Here is a 22,166-nt window from a genome sequence, read left to right as displayed (position 1 = left end):
CATGAAGATCACACACTGCCAACATCTCTCCTGTTTCTTTCCTTGCTCTCTCTAATTAAGTAAGAGGAATTGTCACACACACACACACACACGCGCGCGTACGCACGCACAGTGGGGAGTTTTAGAGCAGGGCACAGTTTCTGGAACACTGGTTATTAGTGCTGAAGGCATGGATGGAACACGAGCGCGGAATATGAGGGAAATTGTAAGCGCAGTTGTCAGGGCGTAATAACAGTGGTCCTGTCTTAATAACAGCACAGGAGCCAGAGAGCAGCGGAATTATACTGGATTCTGAACATCAGAGTGGAGCTATGTGTGTATGTGTGTGTGGGTCTGTGTGTGTGTGCGTGGTGGTGGTGGTGGTGTGTTTGTGTGTGTGTGTGGGGGGGGCCTCAACTCAAAGCGCCTTGTTCCCACACATAAAATATTTATACAGCTCTTCAGTGTGCATCTGTTAATATATGCATTATCACTCTCTCGCCATAGCCCTGCAATGTGTCTGGGTTAATGCGTTTGTCTATGCATTTGGGTGTATACACATTCTAATGCATGAGAGATCTGGTTGGTGTATGTGTGTCTGTCTGTGAGTGCGTATTTGTTTTGTGCATGCTTATGTGTTTATTGTGTTGTATGTGTGTACATGCGTGTACACACACGTGTGTGTGTTTATATATGTGAGGGCGTGTGAGTACACATGTGTACAGTATGTTTGCGTGTGTGTGTGTGTGTGTGTGTGTGTGTGTGTGTGTGTGTGTGCATGCATTGGATAAGAATCTCCCCATCCTGTGAAGGTCCGGCACAGCGGCGCTGACCTTTGCTGTCCCTCTGCAGCCGGCCATGGCTGCACGCAGCTGACCGCTGGCACTCCCTCCTGGCAGAGGCCATCACCCCATCTGTACTGGCCTCCATCCGACAGCTGACCACCACGGCACAGCTGGCCACCTCCTCAGCCTACACATCGCCCCCTCACCACAGTCCCTCAGCAGGCTTCTCTGGAGCCCCTCCAGCCTCTTCACTCTCCTGACCAAAGAACTCAGTCCCTTGTGCACTTGCACTGGGAGAGCCTTCAGTTAGCGCTCATTACTAATAATGAACACAATTTGACATGAATTGACAATAAATTTAGCAGTGTTGCTAAAGGACGCAAAACACATAGCTGATTGATTTCCAATCTGGCACACGCTTCCTTTTCAACTGATCCCAAAAGAAGCATATTTAACTGGGCCTTCATTATAATTTAGTAATCATTATCTTCCTAATTATTTTTACTCACACGCTCTCACACATCAGCCGTCGCCTACTTACTCCCTAAGTCTTTGTTTCATTCAGTGCAAACTCTTGCTATTGTTAGACACTTAAAGGCCATTTCCAAAGCAAAATGTATTTCTTTGGCACTTTTGCTGTTCGCTTAACTGAGCAGGATGTTTTTCCTTTATGACTGCTGCTGTTTGTTTCCATTTCACCTGCCTTAAACAGATCTGTAAGTAGTAACAGATCATGGTTGACTGACAACAACCAACTGCCATAGCTGCGAGCCAACGCACATACTCCCCTTCATTTTCATCGTGGTGAGACCTAAAGTGACAGTTGTCTCTTTGCAGTTGTGGTGCGAATGGCCGTAAATGACTCTCTGTGAGACTCATTCTATTTCAAACAAGACATTTCAGCAAGAATGAGGCACGGCACTTTGATTTAGAGGCTAGATGTTAGCGGTTGCTGTCTTCCCCCCCCCCCCCCCCCCCCCCCCCCACACACACACACACACACCCACACACACCCCACACACACCCCGCCACATATGGAACGCATCCAACTCGTTTAGTGCCAGGACGTGAGCACGACAAAGACAGAGTGATATTCCGGGCCTTGTCCCAAGGGAAAAGCCTGGAACGCATTCAAAGGTGAAATTACACATGGAGTTCCCCAGGCAAAATTATACTAATTCTTAAGTGTCACTTATAACACTTTCTATGAATCACTACCTATAAAGTGTCTATAAAGCATTACAAACATACTCATAAAGGGTTATAATGTTTTCATAATGCCTTGCATTGCAGCCTTAACCTGGTTCTACATCAAGGCACAAGGTTTTATAGCATAACATCCATTAGGCCTATATGTCATACAACATCTGCCTATATGCCATACAACATACAACATTATGAACAGACAGAATATGAATAATAAAACAATAATAATAAAGTATATAAAATAATATATGGATACATGGTTGGAGTGAGGTCCTCTCCATGGGACTTAAGATAACATGGGCTCAGTGTTCAGTGATCTTACATGTAAAGTGTCAAGGCTGAAAAAGCACAAGGGCAGCATAGGCAACTCAGAGGGGAGCATCAGAGATCAATCAAATCCAAGTCATGGACAGAGCACAAAAAGTAGAAGGTGAACAAGGCCCCTTCACTAGCTCTCTACAGGGGGTGTGGGAGTGCTTTTCCAGAGGCCTGGTGCGTGACAAACTGCCAAACACTTCACAGGGGAGACGGGGAACTGTGAAGCACACAGTCGTCACTCTCTCTCTCTTTGTCCTCCACCCTCTCATCACATCACTCTCTCCTGTCCTCCTCTGCATCTCCTCATCAGTCTGAGATCACCGAGCAGAGGGCCCTCGTTCAGTTCCGGGTGGTGGTGGTGGTGGTGTGTGTGTGTGTGTGGGGGGGGGGGGGGGGCGGGGCGTCCCACAAAGACCCATACCTGCTGGATCAGAGACTTGCACAGCGCAGACACTGTCAATAGCTGAGCTTAGAGCGGGAGATGCAAGCTCTGGCTTACCATGACAAGCCCGCAGATGTGAGCCCAGGGCAGCCTAGTGCAGAGAAGCCAGAGGAGAGGAGGATGGGAGAGGAGAGGAGAGGAGAGGAGAGTGGAGGAGAGGAGAGGAGAGTGGAGGAGGGAGAAGAGAGGAGAGGAGAGGAGAGGAGGGGAGAAGAGAGGAGAGTGGAGGAGAGGAGAGTGGAGGAGAGGAGAGGAGAGGAGAGTGATGGAGAGGAGAGGACAGAAGAGGACAAGAGCAACAGAGCACCGGAAACGCCTGCAGGCATTCTGCTGCAAGCTGTCCTGAGTCACAGGGAATAAAGCCGAGGATGATCGCATCGTGCAGCGCTGCAACGCTTCAACAAGAAGACAAACTCACTCACATACCTGTCTCTTTTGTTTGTGTCGATGCCTCTTCAGCCTCTCCTGAGATCTGAACTCAGGTCTCTACGTGCAAGTGTGTTTTGTGTGTGTGTGTGTGTGTGCACGTGTGTGTGTATAAGTCAGTGAAGAGGTGTAGACAGGGTGATGGTGGTCCGAATGTGCAGGTTGAGGTATCTGTGCGTCCCTCCTGCGAGACCGCCCGCTGTCTTTCAGGACTCCCCGCTGTGGGCTCCTGTGTTTACAGGTGCTGGGGGAGAGGATGGGGGGTAGGGTCAAAGGTCACAGACCACTCTGGGCTGCAACAGAAGGCCTGTTATCAAATCCTCTGATAGTGCCGAGGCTTCCACAGGATCCGCTGCAGATCTACAAAAACAAAAGGTGACAGAGGGAGGAGGAGAACATCAGAGAGAAACAGAGGGAAGAAGAGGGAGAGGAGAGAGAGAAAATCTAATTAAAGATTCTGTGCAGCGTGCCTGTGAAAAACAGAACAGTACAGCCTTAATATGTGGAGAAAGAGAGAGAGAGAGAGAGAGAGAGAGAGAGAGAGAGAGAGAGAGAGAGAGAGGGAGAGAGAGAGAGGTAGAGGAAGAGGAGAGCAAGCAAGATCTGCAAGATGGAGCCAAGGGAGAGCTGAGCGTTCACTCTATGGCGTGGATGCGGCTATTTGACATAAATAAAATGGCAGGCGGGGAGGAAGGAGGGAGAGGACTGGGATCCGAGAGGAACGGGAATCATTTCCTCATCCATCAGCAACATTAAACAATAGATAGGGGAATACAATGACTGACGTCAAGGAGAGACATCAGAGAGACGGAAAGGTACAGCAAAGAAACAGGGGCGGAAATAGAAATCTGCCATCACAGTAAATATGCTATAAGGAAAAACACATAAAATCACATCAATCATAAGGATCAGAGGACTTTAATAACCAGATTTACAGCATTCACTGTGTACATCATCATTCTACACTTATCTTTACAGTTTCAATGCATGTTCCAGCACTGGCTTTGCATGTGAAATATATGTGTTTGAATGTAAAATATAGCCTCCAGAGACACCCGACTGATGTAAACTGGCATTTTTTGTAGTCAGTGAAGCACTGTGGAAAATGTTGCATTAATCAGGGTGACAGTGAGAGAGGGTGGTGGATGAATGCATGTGGTATAACATGGATTGGGAGAGGGGGAAAAAAGAGATAAAGAAAACAGGAGAACAAAAGAGAAAGCAAGAAAAGGAAGAATAACCAAACAAGTTTGGATGTGTGGAGAAAAAAAGCAACACTAAGTAAGTCTAAGACTGTGTGGGAGTTTTTTTTATATTGAAAATTCTGTTGTCCCTAGCAACAGTCCTCCTCAATCTCTTCGCTTGCTGTCTCCCCTCCTCCTCTTCCTCTCTTACTCTCTCTCTCTATCCTTCTGTCTCTCACTCTCTCTCTCCCTCTGTGACTCTTTTGCTCTCTCTATTTTTGTCCCTGCACCCGAACTCTAAAATGGCATGTGCAACTCTACATGAAACGTGTTCATACCAGTTGTTTATGTAAATCATAAAGTGGCAAAGAATTACTGATTATAGGAAATGACAAGTAATGGGATTTGCCAGCACGAAACAGCATAATGAAAAAGCAAACCATAATAAAAAAAACATTATCCCACATTTGTTTTTGGTATTGAGAGGCTTCATAAAGATGTCCCCATCATTGGGTCTCATAACATCAATCTTAGAGCAAGATCTTTCTCTCTATCTCTCTCTCTCTCACACACACACATACACACACATTTATGCACACACACAATATCTCTCTTTGAGGGGTGTTCTACACCTTGGCATATTCATATTTCTCATGGTCTACAGATAGTGTGTGAAGTGTAGAATGAAATTGCGTGATCAAAATATACAGCGTGTATCAAATGAAATGTAATAGGTGCAGGGCGAGGTGACAGTCGCTGTGTCAAGGTTGACAGCACATGAAAGGTTGTAACCACAGGACATAGCCTCGCCTCAATTTTCCACCGCACAGCCTGAAAAAAAAAAAAAAAAAACTGACCCATCTCGCTGCAGTGCCGCGCGCCCAGCGCTGAGACCGAGACTCCAGTGCCCTGCGGGGCTTGTGGGTTGAAGGCAGATCAAAGGGCTGCGGAGGATGGCAGTGCGCCTGGGAGTAGACGCCGTGACCCGGCCCCACGCCAATCTCCCCCAGGGGTCCACGGAACAAAGCTCCACGGAGGAGGCCCGCCGCGCCACGAAAAGGGGACAAGTCCTTGTTGGACACTGATCTCATTTACTTCTCGCTGTCTGTTTGTTCTCTCTTTCTCTCTCTCTCTCTCTCTATCTCTCTCTCTCTCTTTCGACCTCTATCTCCCACTTCTTTCTCTCTCTTGCTCCCTCCCTCTCTGGCTTACATCTCTCCACCTCTCTAGTTGTCCTTCTCCTGCATCTTTTTAAGCCATCGTGCATGATTGATCCTCCATACATAGAAACAGCACAGAATCAACTTGTTCCCATCACACCAATTCTATATTTGCATATATTATATATATATACATTAGCAGGCAACCTCATCATTCCTTCAAACAATGTTTCCATATTAATACTGTGTTTGGCATGCAGGGAGCCTTCACACTAATTGGCTATTATTATAGGTCTCTGCAGTGCAATCCGTGAAAGCATAATTACATGTTGCATCATAATTTAAACGATTTATCTAATCCCCCAAATCAGCAGTCGCTTGGCTTCCATCATCCTCCAGGCACACAAAACACTAAAATAGTTTAGCCTAATAAAACAGCATAAGTGAGATGATGAAGCAAATGCAACTATTGTGCAAAATAAAAAAACATCTCTTGTTGCTTATGTTGCATCATGGGAAAATGTGAAGTAACACTCATAAGCACATAGACTCTCTAGCGCAGACTGAGGCTGGTCCTGGTGAGATGAATGTGGCATGAGTGCATGTCTGGCACCCAGAATGGTGGCCTTGAAAGTTTGGAGTAAAATCTCATTATGACTGTGGCTATAGTCAATGTCTGTACTAAGCCACCGATATGTGTAAGCTCATATTGAACATTTGTTTTTTTCAGAGCTCTTCATTTGGCAGTCGTTACACATCAGAGGTGAGGTTGATGTGACATTATGCAGCTTGATATAAAATGTAGTCAAGGTCCATAATATTTAGTACAATGGGTCATAAAAATTATTTAATTTTAATTAGGCCCACATACACAAACTGACCAGTGTATACACTGCACAGCAGATGCAAATGCTTCTCCATAAAATACATAACAGTGGAATTTCTTGTAAACAACCCCCTACCCCAACACATAATCACACACACACACGGGCCTGGCATAATAATGTTTGACCTTTCCTGTAGCTTCAGGCCTTTCTTTGCCTTCTCCCGGTCACGCTATCCCACCCCTCGAGGTCAGAGCTGTGAGCTGGGCGGCGGAAATCAGCCGCGTCTGCAGAGCACTCATGTGTAAAGTGCTGCGGAGAGACGCATTTGAAACCGACCGCTGCAAAAGCCTGGTGTCTGGATGAGCAGTGACATCACCTCTCGGCGTGCTACACTTAAGTTGCCCCTTCTGTGTTTGTGTGTGTGTGTGTGTTTGTGTGTGTGTGTGTGTGTGTGTGTGTGTGTGTGTGTGTGTGTGTGTGTGTGTGTGTGTGTGTGTGTGTGTGCGCGCTTTAAAGGGACACCAGGCAAGCCTGATGCTTTTTCTCTACGAAACTCCCCCTCGCTCGGTCTGAAGCTCTTTTCCTTTTCTTTGCGTCTTCCGTCAAGGGTTTTCGCCGCTCTGCCATTATACACACGTTTGCAACAATCTCTAGCGTTACGTTAGCCTGCCTCTGTGCTGTAAACTGATCCTGCTTCGGTCGGCGGGTAGGATACACCGAACTTGCAAGTGGGATATTCTTCCTACAGGCAGTAGGGGCGGGCGAGAGAGTCTTCATTCGCCCCGTAATGAGTCATTTAACCATATACCGACTTACGAAGATGATTAATTAACACGAAAACGTTGCCTGGTGTCCCTTTAATAACGGCTCTCTAAAAAGATATATGTTTCTACATTTAAATTCACATTCAATCACTTAAATGTGATAATTAAACTTCGGCATCTCATCCAAAGAAAAAAGGTCATTTTGTATCATACGCCTGCTCCAAGAGGTGAATTCTGGCTTTGTGTTACTGGCCCAGGATAGCAAACAAGGGGGCAGCTTTTGAGAGCGGCTAAGCTCAGTCTCGGACGAGCATGTCCATGTTTCACCTGGTCAGAGAAATCCAATTTGTGCCACTCTTCCACCGCGGCAACACACACACACACTGTGAACAGCAGCACCGCAGATTATGTTTTCCACTTTTCAGGAAGGCCAATGTAAATTCATAGCCCCGGGTTAAGGTGAATTGAGTCAGAGACAGAGAGAGAGGGAGGGAGAGAGAGAGAGTGTGGGAGGTAGAGAAAGATAAATGGACTTGCGGAGAGGGATAGAGAGAAAGGGTAAGATAAATTTTGTGTACAGATGGCATGCTGTAAAAGAAGAGCTTTTGAAATGCAAAAAGAGCAAAGCCGCATTTTTCCATCTGCTGGGCAAACGTGTGGCATAAAAGACATCAGGTGCGTCTCACAAACGCATACACAGACATCTTACCCACTCACACACACACACCCTTACTCACTCACTCACACAAACACACACACACACACACACAGACAAATGCATGCACACATACACACACACAAATACATGCACACACACGAACGCACACAGACACACACACACAGCCACTGCGTCCATGTGTTTTAAGCAGTCTTGACAACATCCAGACATAAATACTAACTGCCCCCCCTCCAGTCTCCTCTCCAGTACAACCCCCCCCCCCCCCAATCCCACGTTGCCTGAGGCAGTGCTGACTCAGGGTCTCTTTGCCAGATTAACCCTGACTGCCTGCTGGATCAAAGGAAGCTCAGGTTGGTTGAGAGGGAAATGGTGCAAGGCCACCAGGAGGACCACTTTAATTTTACCTCCATTTCAGTCCAACATCTTGTTGACCCACAGGGCGCCTGCTGCTGACAGCATAGTGTACATGTGTGTATGTGTGTGTGTGTGTGTGTGTGTGTGAGAGAGAGCAATGAGCATGCATGCATGCACTCATTTGCCATACTATAGTTGATCGATGTCGATAGTTCATCTAATATATTATTGAAATAAAATCCATGAACTACTGTCAATTCAATTTTATTCATTTATATAGCCCCATTAATAAACTGACAGAGATAAACCTTGAACAGAACCCAGCTCAGAAAGGGTGCCGGGTATGTCTGCTGTGTGAGGCTGCCCCAGAAAAGAGGTAGAAACAGAAGCATAGATGGGAAGGGAAGAAAAGCAGAGTCCTACAGTAGCTCTCGCTTCTCCGTTCCTCTTTAGAAGTCACAAAAGCAGCCCAGCTGCAGTTGTAAAGTAGCTCATTGTCCCTAAGATGAACTCTCTCTATTCATAATTTTAGATACTATCAACCATAATGCATACCAAATCAAATGTCTGCTGCAAATAACCAAAAGACAAAATAATGGCCCTTTCAATGATTCCTTTTTCCTTGTTAACAGCATGCATGTGAGAAAGAGGCTTCACATTGCCCTTATGGATGGCGCTTTATTTTCACAGGAATCACTAGGATGTGGTAGATCAGGCCTGGGCCACCTCTAATCTGATTGAACATGACAAACGGCCCTGCTGGAGTTTTATAAGGGAGGGCACAATGTTAGAGGGCCTGATTAAATTACAGCCCTGTCGAACATGTGTGGGAAAAGGAATGTACCATGGAGGAGATGGGGAGAGTATTTTCCCTCGGTGTTTTCTACTGACGTGTGGGCTTGTGGGTTAATGCTGCGACAGGTGCTGCTAGCACCCATGGGTTTCAGCCTGCCTGCTGGCGTGCCCACTTCCACATGCTCACGGCCGTGGGTTTGCGTGCCATGTGGAACTGTGTCTGTCCCAACACCTGATAACACTGGCATCTTCACTTCACTTTGACAACTACTGTAAAGAACATGTTTGCTTACTCGACAGAGATATGCATACTTGGATATTTCTGAGAGAGATCAAGAACCGATTTCATTATGATAAATTATCATCACATATTGATTTCATGTGTCTCATATTGTACAATGCTTAGACATTACTGGCTGATTGTTTTCTCCTTTCTGGAGACATCTGTTGTGAATCGACTCGAAAATAGTAACAATATTATAGATATAACAGTAAGACCGTAATGAAAGTCAGATGGTGTTAAGGAGCTGCTCAAGAGTAGTAGACGGAATCGTACTTAGGGTGGACAGTGATACACGCTTGACTTCTTTCTGTATTCAGCACCAGCGCTCCACATCCTCTACGATCTAAACATGTCAGCCGGGGTGTCCAGATCGCTCTCTCTGACGGATGGAAGTGTGCAGATGCGGGTGCTGTCTCCTCCCCCCCCCCCCCCCCCCCTGTAGAGCCCCGGCCTCAGCGGCAGAGAAGAAGACGTTGCCTCTCCTCTCTCTCTCTCTCTTTACCTTCCCCTCGCGGAGCAAGCGACGGGGGCCGCGCTCCCACTGGCTCCTGCCGCCTCGGGAAATGTCCCGGAATTAACAGGGCGTGAGGCACATCTCCCCCCCCCCAACTCTGCTCCCCGCCGCCTGCCCCGGCCCGAGTCTTAATCACACTCTAATTTCAATCTCTGCTCTCCTTATTTTCCGCATTTCTCGTTTTCTCTCCCGTTTCTCTCTCTCTCTCTCTCTCTCTCTCTCTCTCTCTTGCTTCTGCAGTGGCTCTGAACACATACACCTTCCTCTGCCAATGGCTAGATGGCTACACTGTCCTCCCTCGCTGCCAAGCTTTTTTACATTCATGCCCTCTTTTTTCCCTCTCTGCAGATTTCACACTTTATCCATAATCAGCTCTGCTATTTTACCATCCGCCATTCAACTTCCAGCTGTCTCCTCTTCAGCCCACCTTCCAGAACCTTCCTCCATGTCCTTACCGTCTTTGATTTGCCTTTGTCAAATGCCCATGTAGAGGCACTCACTGCAACTCCCCACCCCGTCGCAACCCACATCTCCCCCCAGCCATCCACATGCCTGCTGCTGCCTCTGGAGATGACAGGAAGAGCATCCAGTTCTTACAGCGCCTCACCTTATTGCCAGCGAGACAGGCTTGGGTGCACACACAAAGGTTTCTCCTCTAAGCATTCTATCTGCTCGCTGGCAGTAGCAAGGCCTGGCTGCTCCTGACCAAGGTAGAGTGGAGAATGCGAGTGGGTGTGAACGTGTGTGGGTGGTGCACATGTGCATGTACATGTGTGTGTGCGGTGTGTGTGTGTGTGTGTGTGTGTGTGTGTGTGTGTGTGTGTGTGTATTCATGTAGTGTAACTTTACTGGTCTGAGGCAGAACATAGTGGTCATATGTGGCCCTTAGGCGAACATCTTTCAGCTGAGTTTGAGTTATGTAAGCACAAACGTACATTATCTATGCATCCTGTTCTCCATCTCTACTTATGTGCTTTCGTAGAACACTGGGACTTCTAGGACCAGGGTCAGGCATCAGGTCTTGCAATCTTCTGTAAGTGCATTTATGTATTCATGAGTGTGTGTGTGTGTGTGTGTGTGTGTGTGTGTGTGTGTGTGTGTGTGTGTGTGTGTCTGTATCTGTGTGTGCATGGCAGTGGTGGAAGAAGTATTCAGATCCTTTACTTAAGTAAAACCAATGCTCCACTACCAGTAAAAGTTCTGCATGAAAACATTTGAGAGTAGGACTACATACATATTAAAAGCAAAGTGTAGCAGAAGTATTAGACAAAGACAAGACAAGATAAGACACATTTCCAACAAAGACTATTGTTTATTATTATAATTATTATTATTACTACTATTATTATTATTATTATTATTATTAAAGTAAAAGTGCTGGCTTGTTCCCTCTGTCTCTGATTGACTATATTACATCTGTAGAGTATCAGTGCTGAAGCATGAAGCATGAGTGTGTACATGTAACCAGACTTTTCCCTCTCTTCTTTGATGTTTGAGATACTGGATTAATTGAACACTTATGAATATAGCACAAAGGGGAAACAAGTCACAAACATCTGAAATGTGATGCTGACTACACATTGCGGTTTTAATGACGTGTTGTATTTTACCGCAAAGGCTTTCTATATTGTGTATTATGCATAATCTTCATTTAACATGTGACTACTAGTAACTAAGGCTGTCAAACAAATGTAGTGCAGTAGTGCAAGTACAATTTTTTTTTATCTGAAATGTCGAGTATAAAGTAGCATAAAATGGAAATACTCCAGTAAAGTGCTCAAGAACATCTTGTCCTTAAGTACAGTCCTTGGTTAAATGTGCTTATTTATTGGTGTGAGTGTGTGTGTGGGTGTGTATTCAGTGCTTACGAGTATTACGTAAAACGCAGGCTGTGCCTTGACAACCGGCCATCATCAGAGATGACCTCATTCCCCACAGCCCGCCACACAACCAGCCGTGAGACTCAGGGGGTGATGCCCGATAGTAATCCCCAAATGCTGAATCATGGAATGGATCAGCCTGGGCCCTCACACTCACACACACCCACACACGGGGGAGAGGGGGTGGGGTTGAAGAATTGTGTGTGCAGTCAGGATAGCCTTGAATGGCTGATGAGGCTGGCACACAAATGAATTCACATTAATCTTCTTTTTTTATTCTAATAGCCACCACACCCTCCTCCCTCCACTGCCCACAGCCAAGCCAACAAGATACTGAGACAGAGGAGGAGGAGAGGAGGAGAAGAATAGCCATAGAGGAAAAGAGAGCGAGAGAGAGAGAGAGAGCAGAGGAGAGAGATAAAGAACGAGGGGGAATAGAGACAGATGAAGTGAGTGAGAGATGTTTGCTCAAGCTGCTGGTCCCCCAGAATCAATTTACTAATCACATGAATGATTGAGTCACCCTATTCATGCTGTCACTCGATGGAAACAAATTGACAAAAAAAGATAGCAAAGAGCTGGTGAGAGAGAGAAAGAGAGAAAAAGAGAGATAGAGAGAGGGAGAGAGAGAGGGAGAAAGAGAGAGAGAGGGACCCACATGTAGCCTTTTCCTGATGATTTCTAAAGTCAGACGCCAACTCTCACAGACTTTCAAAATCACAAGGCCACTTAATACTGCAAGACACCAGTAAGTCAATTCCATTTATAAAGTTTAAAGTTTCGAATGTACCTGTGGTTGTAAAGATTAGTAAATAGTGAAATACTGAAAGTGTGGGAGCACAACCAGTGACCATGTAGACCCCTTTTCCCCTGCTGGATAATGGGCTTACTGCTTCTACTACTACTAATACTACAAGTACTTCTTGTAATGTGCATGATATATTATCAAAATTACATGATTACATTACAAGTGAAAACATCTGGTTACAATTTGTGTTGGTTGACGTGCTAACATACTATCGAGTGCTCTATGAGGGAGTCTGGATTAAAAGAAACAGAAATGTGCTAATCCTTCCCACCGACTGCATTGCAAATATCCTGGATAATGTTTCTGCTAGATATTACCAGAGTCTCCAGACCAGAGGTTCCATATCATCATTCAACCAGGAGCCATTGATTGGTGGAAACCACCTGCCTCTTCACAATCCAACAGGTCTATACTACAGTATATCTGTGTGATAGAACATGGGAGAGCTCTTTCTAATAAAGTGTTTTCTCTCTCTCTCTTCCTCTTAGGCTGGATCAAGACAATCTCTTCTTTTCCACATAAATCAGTGATGCCTGCTCTCTCTCTCTCTCTCTCTCTCTCTAGGCTGTGCTTTGTAGTACTGAGCCAGGATTAAGTGTTAGAAATATTGGATTCATGCAGAAGCCTGAGGCCTGGGGAGGCTGCATATTACCGAGCACAGCTGACAGCCAGTGGTTGGGCCACATTTGTTTTTAAGGAGGATGTTGCCGGAGTCAATAGTCTTATTGACTTTCCAGAAACAGCATTTGTTCTCCTATTGATTATGCTGAGCCCAGTCCTTCATTTTTGTATGTTTTTTTTTTATTAGTTGTCCTAACAAATTGTCTTAACACCTGAAGTGAATAAATGCTTTTAATTATAAAAGGAGACGCTCTCAGTAAAGTTAGATATTTATTGGCAAAACTTAAGGTTGAACTAAAGATTTTAAAAGCACAATATGTTTGTGATATTAAAGGCAGACAAAGGCAGAATCTTGTAATGCTACACTCTGGAATAATCGAATCAGTGAACTCCATATTCAATATTCAAACAGTCAACACAGAATATACAAACAAAACAAACAACATTAAACATACACTATTTTTCAACATACTACATTTACATGGTCTGAAAATAAAGGGGATTGGTATCACAGGTAATGAATTAAACAAAATGATCAGTCAAACCTGTCCTTTCAGGGCTGCACATCATGACTAGAGTTTCTGCAGTGTGCCTTGTGTACCTTGTGCCTTTTGTTTAGTCATATTTTTTGTGAGTCAACATTAGTCACAGACTGGGTTTGAGAACTCCCAACACATAGATTCTTGTTAGAACTGCAACTGGCTGGACTGGCTGGCTGGCTGACGCTGCAAGGCCTGCAGTGCTGCCTGCAGCTTGGGCACCCGCTGGAGCTGTCCTTGGTGCTGAAGTCAAGTACTTCACAGCAAAGCACTCAGCCATAACCGCTGCTTGTGTTTGAAACAGTAATGCGAGCATAAATGGGTTTAATCGCTAAGGAGGGCAGATGAGGATGAGTATATGGATATTATAGATCAGCAAATGGAAGGAGAATAAAGAGCTGAAGAGACTGGTGGAGAGATGCGACACAGAAACGCTAGCAGACCATTTCGGCTCTCGTGCTCTTGTGATGTCTCAGTCACGTCACTGACAAAGTGAGCTCTGTAAAGTGCTCTAGATGAACGCCTCATTTCCTGTTTGCCGGGAGAGGCACCACCATCACACAATGCTCCATCTGGGGCAGTCTACACTGTGGTCACAAGCCAATCACAGCATGGCCTTGGCTACGGCACCAGTGCTGATACCTCCAGAGATACATCCACACAAGACAACACTGAATCCGACACAGCCAAAGAGTCAGACCAGACTCTGGATAATGGCATGGTTCAATACGCCACATCAGTCATGTCTGTTTTTCATCAGTCATGTCTTATCTCACACAGGCAGTTGATAAATTCATACTAAAAGTTCAGTGTGCAGGTGCATCTCCGTTTGATACCGTGGCAGTTTTGTTTGAAAACAAAAAAAAACACAAAACAAACAAACAAAAAAAACAAACAAACACAGTTGTTCACTGATGACTGAGGTGTCAAAAGCACCAGCTATTTATCAAGCAGCCAGGTGACATGCATTCACCTGACAGAAGGCTTCGCTTCTGCTGTATTTATCAGACGGGTGTCAGATCCTCGTGTCTCTCTGGCTTCCTTACAGGTGTCGAGGAATTCATTATATCCAGGGTATGGGAACTCCTGCAGTTCAGGGCGGGCTGCCACTTGGCCTCGGGGAGACTCCCCTTCCCAACACTGCGCAAACCCTTCATTAAACGCACCAGATGGAGAACGGCTATTTACTGTTAAACAGAGACTTTCAGAGAAGCACCTACAAAATTGCTTTAAAGTCAGCCGCTTGCTGCTGATTCATAATGGTGGACTCAAACACCTACCACAAGGTGTAAAGTGGATGATAAGGTGACTCGTTAGAAAATCATTTGGCCAAAGACTTTAGTTTGATGATGTTTTTAAGTGCATGTAAATGCATATATGTAAATGGAGCTCACTGTCAGCAAATGGGAAGAAGAAAATCCACTGATACTGTAATGGCAATTGATTATCCAGATATGTTTGTGAAACTTAAAGATTGGGTTTATGTTTGAGTCTTAAAGATTGGGTTTTAAAGGAAAATTCCGGTATTTAGCACTTTTGGATGAACTAGAGTGGTTGACACCGAAATTTTGACAAATGGTCCTGTCTCGACTTTTCTGACTCGTTTTGAATCGCCTTTGACCACATCAGAGTGGCTGCAACAGGCATGCACAAACATGTCCTAAAACAACCCTTAACGTTCGTTTTCAAAATTGTGCAACTCACCGAGTGGTTAGTGGTGTTCGTTGATGTTCCAAAACAAGTAGCATAGCGAAATACAGTTTCTGTCGTGTTTTATTTGCCATTTTGTAAAATCCCATTGATTTCTGTTGGAAGACTCATTGCACGTTGCTATTACTCCGCCACCGTTTATGCTTCAGGCTGAAATATTGAGCGGAAGTTTATACGCGGTTGTGAGGTGTCTGAAAAAATAGTTCCACAATAGCAAATAAGACAGCTGGAAATCATACATTGCGCCGATGTATTTCATTTTAATAATCAACAAACACCACTAACCACTCGGTGAGTTGCACAGTTTTGAAAACGAACGTTAAGGGTTGTTTTAGGACATGTTTGTGCATGCCTGTTGCAGCCACTCTGAAGCAGTAAAGGCAATTCAAAATGAGTCAGAAAGGTCGAGACAGGACCAATCGTCAAAATTTCGGTGTCCACCACTCTAGTTCATCCAAAACAAACCAGAAAAGGGACTCAAAGTGCTAAATACCGGAATTTTCCTTTAAGGTACATTATGCTTAATGGAGTGGAGTGCAAAATATCTAGAAATTAGGAATGCGTGAATGATGGTCCTATCCTTGGGGTTTGTCTGTACAAGCATAACACGTCTACCTATCTTTCTCTCGCACTCAAACAGTCATCCCACTGGGAGTCAACCACTGGAAAAAGCAAACCACATCAAAGGTTAAGACTATGCATAATTGAAAAAGACTTTCTATAGATTGAAAAAAACAAATTAAAATTTAAAAAATGCTGTTCGGATGTGCATTAGTGCCTATGGAGCCCCTCCAGAGACTCTCTCTCTCCTCTCTTTTCTTCTTTTCTTTCCTCTCTCTCCTGCGCCCCCCCCACCCTTATCTCTGTCTGACTGAAGCTCTTCTCTGTATTCCTCACACTAAGCAGAGGATGATTGGGGGAAAACAGTGCTGGCACGCAGCACTGCAGATGGCAGATGGTGCCCCCTCTTTCTGTGCGCGTGCGTGGTAACACACACACACACACACACACACACACACACACACACACACACATTGTATATATATACATACACACACATACACATGTTTGCGTGCATGTTTGCGTGCTATATTAGCACATTAGCACATATGCATAACCCCCCCTCCATGCCACAGCCGAACTGTGGCCACACTTATACATTTTCTTAAATAGTTAAATATATAGATATATAGACTTACTTTACTTTATTTCTGCATTGTTGCACTGTTGACTTACTCATTTGCACTATCACCATGACCACTATCACCATTGCACTACCACCATGACACTCATTCACACAGAGCACCTTACCATACCTTACTATGCACAGAGAATCACAGGCTCAGTCCCTGCCTCAGTCATTGCAAGCGCCTCTGATTTATTAATCACCACTATGTGGATACTGTTTTTAGAATTGATTTAGATTAAGTGTTAGTTAGTAATATAATTTTTATATATTGTATTAAGTGTTAGTATAATTTGTATTTTAGTATATTTAGCATATTCTTTATCTTCTACTGTCCTTACTGCTTAGTTGTGTTTGTATATTATATACTTTAATTACTCTTTCTGCTGTTTCTGCTGAATGTGTTTGTGTTGTATGTATGCTGCTGAGACCTTGAATTTCCCCTGGGGATCAATAAAGTATCTATCTATCTATCTATCTATCTATCTATCTATACATGCAAACACACACACACACACATATACCAATCTGTTCCCACACACACACATATGCATTAATGCACAAACACATATACAGATACACTTGCACTTCCTGATGCAAAGGAGGGAAGTGGCAGCATCACCGTGGGTCTGTGCCGCCATATCAGTCAGTGGCCATGGCTCTGTGGACACGGCATGGGTTTATGCCAGCGGCATCTTGAGTGGTGGCACGGCACCACCGCAGCCTGCCACAGAGACCGGTCAGTCCTTCACAGGCTCTGACTGCTGTCGCTCTGACCTCTGTCTGACATGGTGGTTGGCAAATGCCAACAGGCATCACATCAGAGCAACATCAGTCAAGAACACACACACACACACACACACACACACACACACACACACACACACACACACACACAAACACACACACACCATTGTACAGACACACAAACACACATACTATCACACACAAGCAAATACATTCAATTTCAAAAGAAATACTCATATGCCCTAACACTATTATCCCCCTCAAACACCCACACATACAGTACACCCACACATGCAAATACCCACAGCCAAAAAAGATGAAAATAATTCAATTAGTTTCAGGTCATCACACATGCACTTCAGAAAATGCCATGTTTGTATAATACAGCTCATAAATGTGAAAGGTTAAAATGATATCCTATCACTTTCAATATTTGCCAACAAAAATACCTAAAAAGAATTCAGGACAACCAAATGCACAAAGATTCTTACCATGGAAATAGAGCACACAGTCCAACTGTGTTGATTTCAGTGATGCTCATTGCTATAGATAGCATACAGCACAGTGCTGTGGGCGGGAACCCATATGCAAGAAATTAATTGGATGGCCACGGGATCATCAAACACACCGAACACAACACACTATCGGTTGATTTTCTCATTATCCCTGATTCATCTTCCCTGGGTATTTTACATTGGCATAAATGGGGGGAAAAAAGAGTTCCCCTTATCCAAGTGATATCATTTTAAAATTGGGGGTGGGTGGCACACGCAGTTTTACTGTTCCCCAAAAGCGTTCCATGTCTCTGCAGATGCAGGCAACAGAGACTGCGATGCAGTGCCTCTGCTCTGAGCCTGTTAACGCTGGTGTCACCAGTACTTTTCACCGCTCGTGGCTTTGGGCTCCGTGTCAAAAGCAATGTTATCACCCTGCGTCTGCCACCATCTGTGCGCACCGGGGAACGCCGCTGTCTGTCGCTCCCGGGAGCGTCGCTTCGAGGCCGTGGCCTTGCAAGGGGGCCCAGGAAACACGACGCTGCCGATCGAAGGGGCCCGGTGGCAGAAAACACGCCGGGCTATCGATCTGGACGCTATCGCTGGTTGTTGGGGGTGGTCGTTCTCTATCTGTCAGGAACACACTAGCGCGCTGAGAGAAAAGCATAACGGGAATTCTGGAACGCTGGCGCCAAAGTCATTCAGCCGTGTGGCGCTTAACCACCCCTCCTATGGTCTAATGAACTTTAGAGAAGTACAATGACAGCCAATGCTTTCTAGGTCCCTTATAACCTTATAAGCCGTGAGCAGCCTCTCTTGGCTCTTTTCTTTGTCACAGAGCCAGATAGCCTTGCAGGATTTCTTCCTCTTAAAGTGCACATGTGGCCCTGCTACTCAGTTTCAGCACCATCGCTGTTCTATTGTGAGAGAAAGGCACTTGTGAATATACGGGTTCGGCGATGGTGATGTTTGGCCCTGCACTGATGGGACAGACACACCACACAGCACAACTCTCTGCATGACAATTTCCCATGAGACAGACAGACGGGGCGCTGCTGCTGCTCCAGTGGAAGCTTCTGGATTACTCAGACTAGGATGTGAACGAATGCTGTTAGTAGCCTCATACTGCTGCTGTTCAGAACTCGCATAACATCTCAGAGGATCCCAAAGGATACAACAATAACCTCCTCTGCTTGAGTCTAATTGCAGGCTAGGTGTACAGAGCATAGGTTGGTGCATATTTAAATACACTCTCAGATACATTATGCATGTGCTTTGCAGCAAATACAGGCCATTTGCACTATCATTACAATACAAACCAACAGAGCAAAAACATTCATAACAACAAGAGGCAATAAAAACACTGGAGTGAACTGAAAAAAAAGATGAGCTGGACTGTGCTATGGTGTTATGGCCAAACAATCTGCTGCCTTCTGTAACTCGCTTCAAGACTACCCTGTATTACTTTAGAAAACTGGGAATTGTTATAAATGCTGGTGAGATATCCATCCAAATGAGTCTAAATATTAATATGTCAGCAATTTCTAGATTTATGCTACAGTCTTATTTGTGATTTTGCAGTCCATTCCTAGTAGGAACTCAATTGCTTTGAGATTGGATGCAGATAATGAATCATAGAGGAGTCGATATAATCCAGAAAAATGTGTTTGTCATCATTTTATGTAGGTGCTGAGTTGATTGAAAATCAAGAAATGGGTCAGATATGGAGATGGCCAAAACCAAGCTTCATTAAAAAGAAGCACTTTTTCCACAGAATGGGCTGAATATATGCCATAAAATGTCTTCAATTCTTCCTTTGGTCACAGTCATACAGTATGATTTGTTTTAACTCATGGGTTTACCAGCTTTATGTGAGCTGTCTAGATTCTGTGTGGTTCAATTGTGAGGGTCAATCCCCTCATCGAGGCCTATGTGGCAAAACATGTCAGTTAATTAAAGCTTGTTTTTCCACCTACAAGAGTTGTTGGACACACACCTCAAAACGTGCCAGTCTGTGCAATCCCTGTGCAAGAGTAAAATTGGACCAGCCATCAAGTACTTCTTTGAGGTATAAGGAATACTGCAAAGTCCAATTGGCAAATGACCACAGCAATAGTGCCAGGAAAGGTTTCTTGTTGCAATTTGACATTATTCCTATTGCAGACCTCAAAAAAACTGATGCCAAGTTTGAATTATAAAGGAAACCAGCATGGTACCAACCTCCCATGTGAACTACCTGCCTTTGACATGACCGGTGTTGACTGCTGGTTGTTTTTTTTTCATTAGCAAAATGGAACAGCTCTCCACATGGCCACTGAAACTGAACTGTAAATGGGCATAATGACACAGCCTCGTGTTTTGCTGTGCAACGCCAAATACAATATGACTCACTGACCAACATCGGACTCTGCCACCTGGCATCATCGCACTGCAGAGTGACACATTTCCCACAAAAGCCTGGGCGCTGCATAAGATATCACTGAAAAATAAATCTGTCTTGAACTTAATGCTGACTTTTCCATCCTTATCAAAGGTACAGCATAGTCTATTACTTACTACATGAAGTAATGTGTGTTATTTACCTTAGTTTAACTTAGTGGAACCTTTGTGAGACCAAATTGTTTTTTTTATTTACAGTGACTTTCCAGCTTTAGTATTATAGTTCAATATTAGTCTTTCCTTTCCTTAGGCAGCACTCAAATAAATCTCTTAGCTAGGCCATGCACCAAACCATGCATGCACTTGCATGCAGCAAGTGGGGAGAGAGTAGAGGAAGTGGAGTGCGAGAAGGAAGTATAGGGGCTTGCTGAGGGGCAAAAGCTCACAGTCTTCCAAACAGACTGGAGCTTGGTGCAGTTGTACAGGATGCATCTTCACATTCCCTGACAATGTTTCATTGTTTAACGAGCTACATAAAACCTCACAAATGAACCACTCTGATAATAATCAAAAGCCACTATCATCATCATCATCATTATCATTGCTATCATCATCATAGAACTCAACATCCTATCCAGCTGTGACCATCACTATGACCACCATAAAACAAGCAACACCTCGCATTTAAGCAGACTACAATGAAACAGCTTATGATACCGTTAGCTTAGCTCCCCTAACACCATCAACTTTTGAACTGCTCTATGACCGTGGCCCTGGCGGCTTTAAGCACATTTTCACTCAGTCAGTCAGCCTGCCCACTCAATGTGATGCTGGATCCCTCGAGGTGATTCGGTGGCTGAGCTGTTTGTGCTCACTCACGCCGAGAGGCCTCTGAGTTCAGCCTCAATTTGGACAAATAGGGCTGAACAAGGTACAAGTGCCCCTTCACGCTATACGTGCACACTCACACAAAAATGTGCACATGCATACACATGCGCGGGCGCACACACACACACACACACACACACACACACACACACACACACAAATTCACATGTGAGCATTCCACAGCATATCCCTGCAAAATGACTTTATTAATGAAATGAATTATTTATTCATGAACGGCACACAATCACAGTGAATTATCCCAAATGACACTGCCCTTTTCACTGCTCTTCTACATGGACTGCTGTGACAGGCCATGCTCAAGGACAAGCAAAGGGAGTGAAAACATGACTGGGAGGGAAAAGATCAGGCATAGCTGATTCTCTGTGATACTTTCAATCTACTCTCACTTGGTACAGTACTTAGTACCTGCTAGAATGTCTAAATACAACTAAATTCTTACTGTAACATGATGAAATGAAAAAGAAAAGAAAAAACGTATTGTTCTAATGTAGCGCTCTCTCTGTAGTGCTCTCTCCCTGCGCTGCATCTAAGTTTATTATACTTTATTTTCCCTGAAGATTTTTTATTGCCCACTGTAACACAATTACTAGACTATGGCTTTGTATCCAAATCTCTTTTTTCACATTTATTATTATTGTTAATCATTACCATCGTAATCCTGCAGAAAATGAAGTGATCTATGTTAACATCAGCTCCCAAACCAAGGCCACCAACAGCAGGATCATCTCCACAACCATCAAGTTCAGGCTGCACAGATCTGCTCCCAGAGCTGTGAAAGAGCACAGCCTGTGCCACATGCAAACACAGGTCCACATGCCCTCCTTGTGCCCACCTCCAGCATGGCATGGCAAACCACAGCACACAATCATTCCATCAGAGCTCTGGCCCAGGCAGTCATCACACGCAGACTGACCCAAATCATCAAACTGAGACTCTTCCAGAACAGCCTGCATCTTTTCAGAGAAACAACCTAGATTGAGCTGTGACAAGACTGGGTTTCTCAAGGGTTGTGCTTTAATTCATTTTACTAATTACTTTAGCAGTAATGAGAGAGTGAAGCAGGGGGCAGTAGCTTGACCTGAGAGAATGAAACAACATGGTATTCTGAATGAACCAACAGCTTGTCTTTGCCAGTTTATGACAGTGTGAATGATCATAATAATAAATTTAAAAAAAA

At 44.5% G+C, this 22,166-nt stretch overlaps 1 protein-coding gene across 2 annotated transcripts in view; it reads right to left on the bottom strand.

Annotated features, from left to right (window-relative positions):
- Positions 1–22,166, bottom strand: part of LOC121705240 (protein phosphatase 1 regulatory subunit 29) — a 71,094-nt gene that overhangs the window by 48,114 nt on the left and 814 nt on the right. For both annotated transcript variants that reach the window (XM_042086109.1, XM_042086111.1), the window contains exon 2: positions 3,157–3,516. The gene's annotated coding sequence lies outside the window, so the exon portion shown is untranslated. The remainder of the gene's footprint in view (positions 1–3,156; positions 3,517–22,166) is intronic.

Source organism: Alosa sapidissima, chromosome 3 (genome assembly GCF_018492685.1).
Source record: "Alosa sapidissima isolate fAloSap1 chromosome 3, fAloSap1.pri, whole genome shotgun sequence".
Lineage (NCBI taxonomy): Eukaryota > Metazoa > Chordata > Actinopteri > Clupeiformes > Clupeidae > Alosa > Alosa sapidissima.
Note: the sequence above shows the minus strand (reverse complement) of the source record. Positions and strands in the feature narration are given on the sequence as shown.